A 5,727-nucleotide genomic window follows, 5' to 3' on the forward strand; every position below is an offset into this window, starting at 1 on the left:
GATTAACATCCATATACAAGGTTGGTAAGAACTAGCAAAGGTTCTCTCTCTTCCACTCTTTTGCCATCTGCCATGTGAAGACACATATTTGTTCTTTCCAAAGGACACAGATAAGGCTCCATCTTGGAAGTAGATACCAATTCCTCACCAGACACAAAACCTGCAGCAACTTGACTTTGACTTCTAGCCTCCAGAACTATAAGAAATAAAATTCTCTTGTTTATAAAAGAATAATTAAAATATCATTGAAGGAATAAGTAAATGTGAAAGTATAACCTAGAGAAAGTATCATAAGCCAGTAAACCAAGAGTATTTAAAACACAAAGCAAGAAAAGTATAGATCTTTTATGTTGAATTAATTGTACTTGTATATAATGTAAATGTGCATAGCTTACATATACACGCAATGCACATGTAACAATATAAAAATAAATGTTGATATCAATAAAAAAAAATAAAATAAATAAATTAAAGGAACATAAAAACAAAGCAAGTTTTAAAATGAAGCAATTGTTGTCTAGGAAAACAAAAATTGTACAAGAAAGAAAATCTAAGTGTGGCTTAACTATGAACAATATTTAAATGTAACTATACATAATCACTGCTCATTTAACCAAAAGTTATGGTATAATTTTATGGAAAGAATGGGGGATATGAAATGTGTATTCATGTCTAATAAATAAGAATTTAATTATAAACTAGTATTCAAATTAAATTATGCTTGAAGAACTCCTGAAGTCTTCTAGAAAAAGTATTTTAAAACTATTTAAGCCTCTCCAGCAATCTGTCAGAATACCAAACAAGATTCTTTCACAGTGTACTTAACAAAAGCTTAACTAATTTTATATGAATATTTTATTTGGTATCATTTAGATTATATACACTTATTATGAAAGTATGAGGTGCCATTATCCCATTTTACAGATGCAAAAACTGGTGAGTTAAATAACTGGCTCAAGAGCACACTGCCAATACAAAGCTTGTATCAATAGTTTCCTTTCTTTCTTAAGATTTTTCAGGGTTAAAATTCACTTTCAAGTGTGACCATCAAGAAATAGCAAGACAACAAATATAGAAATTTTCTCTGATGATTTTGAAAGAGTGGAGAGTGGGATCTGGGATTGAATCCAGGGGTGCTTGACCACTGAATCACTTTTAGTCTTTATTTTTAGACAGGGTCTCACTAAATTGCTTAGGGCCTTGCTAAGTTACTGAGGCTACACTTGCAATCCTCCTACCTTAGTTTCCCAAATCACTGGAATTTCAGGCATGCACCACTGTATCCAGCTCTGATGATTCTTAATTCACTGAAACTAACTTTACAATTCAACACTTTAAGCAGATTCTTTGTTTAATTCTTCAGTTTCTATTTCTTTCGGCAACAATAGATCAATCTTTAAGTTTAACAAACCTTCACTTGTTGAGCTAAAAAGGAAAACTGATAGCATAATTGGATCCAACTCAAGTGGTCTATGACTACAAGTCTATAACTATTTGTAGATTGACAGCTATTTGGTTACCTGACATAACCAATCTGCTACTTTGACCTTAAGAAAATTCTTCCTTTCTTCATTTACCTTAATTTCATGTCTAGCTATATATATTCAAGCATTTTAGAAGGTCTTAACCAATGGAATTTCCAATAAATTCTGGAAAACTTTTGTTCAGCTTCTTTAATGGATGAAGCTCAAGTATTATTTCTGGAACAGCTATATAAACATCTATATAATATAATCCTCCAAAATCTTCTGAATCAGAGTAGTTCCTCCTGCAAATATAGATCTATTTTCTATTGCTATTTCAATCTCTGGTGCATTCCCTCTAAATACTGCAACTTTATTGATTTCTGAAGCAAATGAATATGGAAAACTAACAACACTGGCAAATGGTACCATTTTGTTCCTTTTCTCAGAGCTATACTCAGAGTCAAATCAAGATAAACACATTGCTTTGGATTAGTGAAGTTCAAAATTTTAAATTTTCAGTAGATGAATCGCTTTCTCCACCTTATATACCTGCCTTGAGTATGAGCATTTGAATAGACATCACTGTCAGGTTCACCTTCCATGTAGGCATATGACTTTATTTTTTCTATCATACATTTGTCTTTCTATCATACCTATGTTACTCTATCTTTGGCACCTTTTCTTGTTTTCTCTGCAGGCTTAACTAAAGCAGGACTAAAATATCTTGGGTACCTGGTACTTACAGAAAAAGTATTAAAACATCTTGGAAAAACTATGTCTTTGATCATGTATCAAGACTCTACTGAAACATCTTAAAACTTACTGCCATGTTCACCATTCTGAACTGTGTGTTATGTGTATGGTCTCTAATCCCATACAATATCAAAAAAGACATTTAATTTTTCCTGAATATCAAAAATATAATTCTAGGAGTTAAAGAATTTTTTCTAGTGTCTAATATGAACGTGTTTTCCTCAAATTTAATCCTGTTCAAAGTGAAATTAGAAAAGATGTTCATTAAACCATCTAGTAGCCTATTGCTACTTTGCTAACCTAGTTTTATTTATTATTCTTCTATAACATCGTCAATCATAAAATTTACTACAAATTCACAATATGTGAAAAGTTATCAGCAATAAAAGGATGCATGAGCTATAAAACTCTACAAAAATCATGAAAATTTATTTATGGGCAATAGCAAACAACAATTGTATATGATGATGTGTCTGAATGCAATATGTCCAAGGGTCAGATTCTCTTTTTGATAAGCTAGTCATTTAAATGTGAATTATGGAGAATGCCTATAGTACATTTGCACTCATAAATTTATTTTGGGAAATATCCTTAAGAGTGTAAAGAATCTATGATGAAGCATTTGACTGAGAGTTAAGGCTTTATTTGGTGTTTAAATATTCCAAGTAAACCAAACATTAATTATGCCCTCTGAAAATCCTTAACTTAAAAATTCTTGCAAGGTGTTTTTTTAATATAAACACAATAAAACTTACCTCAAAAACCATTAATTATTAGGAAACCTTACAACTCTTAGCAACTCTTCAAAAAAGTTAGTACAACTATTTTTTAGGAGCTATCTCCTGATTCCCTACAGGCCATATTTTTTAAGAGATTGCAATGACAGAAACAAACAAGGAGAAAAAAAAAACTAATTACAAGTGATAACAATGGCTTCCCTTCATCAGTAGGGCCTTTGTGTTTCCAAGCAACCTTTTCATGTCTCTATTTGAACCTCATTTTGGTTTTCCATCACTGCTAACTCAGAATTCTAAACCATTTACTCCATGCCACATTTCTCAAGTTCCCTTAAGAGACTTTGTCATATACACTATTTGTTACAAGTGATTTAAGCAAAAGAGACATTTTGGAAAGAAAAGGGATTTATTAAAGCTCCTGGAACTGAAGGAAAATCTAACAGGAAACATCTCAGAAAGGGCAAAACCCTAACCAGCTAAACTTAACCATCAAATATACCACTCCCACCACCTTCTGTCCCTTAATATTATTAGTAATGTCCTTCTTGAAATCCTCAATTCCCTTAGCTTCTGTGATAGTCTTTTAAAGTTCTTGTCCTGCATTGTCACCTCTTCCTTTATCTGCCTCTTAAACAATGATGTGCTCATAAGTCAATCTGGGTTTTCCTTTCTTTTCATTTAACATACTGCCACTGAGATATACCAACTCCTATAATCCCAACTACCAGCTATACTTTTATGATTATCAATTTTTTCTTTTTTCTTTCCTTCTTTCTCTTTCCTTCTATCAATCAGAGTTAATCTGTACAAGGAATTATGCTAAATATATGCCTGTAATCCCAGTGGCTTGGGTGACTGAGGCAGGGGGATCACAGATTCAAAGCCAGCCTCAGCAATTTAGCAAGGCCCTAGACAACTAAAGGAGACCATGCTCAAAACAAAATATAAAGAGGACTGTGTTTGTGGCTCAGTGGTCAAGTGCCCTTGGGTTCAATCCCTGGTACCAAAAAAATAAAAGTCTGGTCCAAAAGTTTGGACCAAAAAGGCCGGTCCAAACTCCTGTTAGAGCTCCAAATCCAAACAATCTATTTGACCTCTGTAACCATGTGCCTCTCAAAGGCACCTCAAAGTCAAGATACCCAGAATTAAATATATTACTGTCTCATCCCCCATATATGTATCTCTTCTGTATCTCTTGACCCAGAATTAAACATTACCATTCAGAATCCTTCACACCATTCTTGAGCTTCAGTCATTATCAACCCTGCTTTTAATCAGGCACTAAATTCTACTTCTTAAATATTTCTGTCTGTTATGTGGTAGTTGAGTACACAGACTAAAATCATATCTCATCTACACTACTTCTTGGCTTCATAACATTATAAGTTATTTAACCTTTCTAGACCTCAATTTTCTCCTCTGAAAAACAGGAAGGAGGGTTTGGGAAAAAGTACAGTGGTAAGGCACATGCTTAGCATTCACCAGGCCCTAAATTTAATCCCCAGCACAAAATCAAATAAATAAGGAGAAAAAACCTTCCTAATAGGGACATGATAAATATTCAATGGAACACCCCATGCATGGTACATATTGTACTATACCTAGAACATAGCAAGTATTCAATAAATACAGATTATTTCATTAACATCATCCCACTGGTATTACATTAATTCAAACCTCTGTCCTTTCTTGGCTACCATTCAAACTTCGTCTTTAGCAGCATCTTAACTATCTCCTTGTATCCAAACCTATGTCCAATCCTATCCCTTATCAGCTCATTCATCATACCACTGCCCAGAAATCTGATGTAAAACACACTAACATATAATAGAAAGGCATAAAAATATAAAATGAATATTTTATTGACTCTTACTTACACATGGAGAGAAAAATATCCTTGATTTGGATATTTTGATTTGGAAATTAGTATCAGGTCAATAGTAAAGACAATGTAATTAAATTTCAGACACAAATCACATTTCCCAAATATTGGCAAACTTCCTCCCCCCAGCAAATATTATTCATATTCATTAAACTTGGCCTACCCAAAGCAAGTAGTGGTTAAGATGATTTATTACAAGCTTCCAGTTCCTGATTCTTTATTGTTTGTCCATACCAGTTCATAACTACCTTCAATACCAAAGGAAGTCCATTAAGAATATAAGAATAACTGAGTGGGGACTGGGGATGTGGCTCAAGCGGTAGCGCGCTCGCCTGGCATGCGTGCGGCCCGGGTTCGATCCTCAGCACCACATACAAACAAAGATGTTGTGTCCGCCGAGAACTAAAAAATAAATATTAAAAATTCTTTATCTCTCTTTCTCTCTCTCTCTCCCCTCTCTCACTCTCTCTTTAAAAAAAATTATATGATTAAAAAAAAAAAAGAATAACTGAGTGGGACTGATTTTTTTTTGGAGGGGGGTGTCCACCACTGAGCTGCGTTCTCAGCCTTTTAAATTTATTTTCAGACAGGGTCTTACAAAGTTCCCAGTATGGCCCCAAACTTATGATCCTCCTGCCTCAGCCTCTAGAGTATCTGGAAGCATGCATTATTGTCTGGCTATGACTTTTTGATAAAAGTATTTAAAACTGAAATGGCATCAACCTAAAGAACTTTGGGGGCATAAAGGAATGCACAGAAAAGAAAATTTAGTTGATAATATATTAACAAAAGAATTTGTTAAATTATGAAAGTGCTAAGTAAGGTTAAATCATGTTAATAAAATAGTTACCTTTTAATATATTATAGAAAACTTCCTTAAAAAAAGCAA

The 5,727-nt window shown here is 33.5% G+C and overlaps 1 pseudogene; it reads right to left on the reverse strand.

Annotated features, from left to right (window-relative positions):
* Window positions 1–1,334: 1,334 nt before the first annotated feature.
* LOC113185524 (large ribosomal subunit protein uL1m pseudogene) lies at window positions 1,335–2,254 on the reverse strand (annotated as a pseudogene).
* Between the last annotated feature and the right edge of the window lie 3,473 nt (window positions 2,255–5,727).

Source organism: Urocitellus parryii, chromosome 10, assembly GCF_045843805.1.
Source record: "Urocitellus parryii isolate mUroPar1 chromosome 10, mUroPar1.hap1, whole genome shotgun sequence".
Classification (NCBI taxonomy): Eukaryota; Metazoa; Chordata; class Mammalia; order Rodentia; family Sciuridae; genus Urocitellus; species Urocitellus parryii.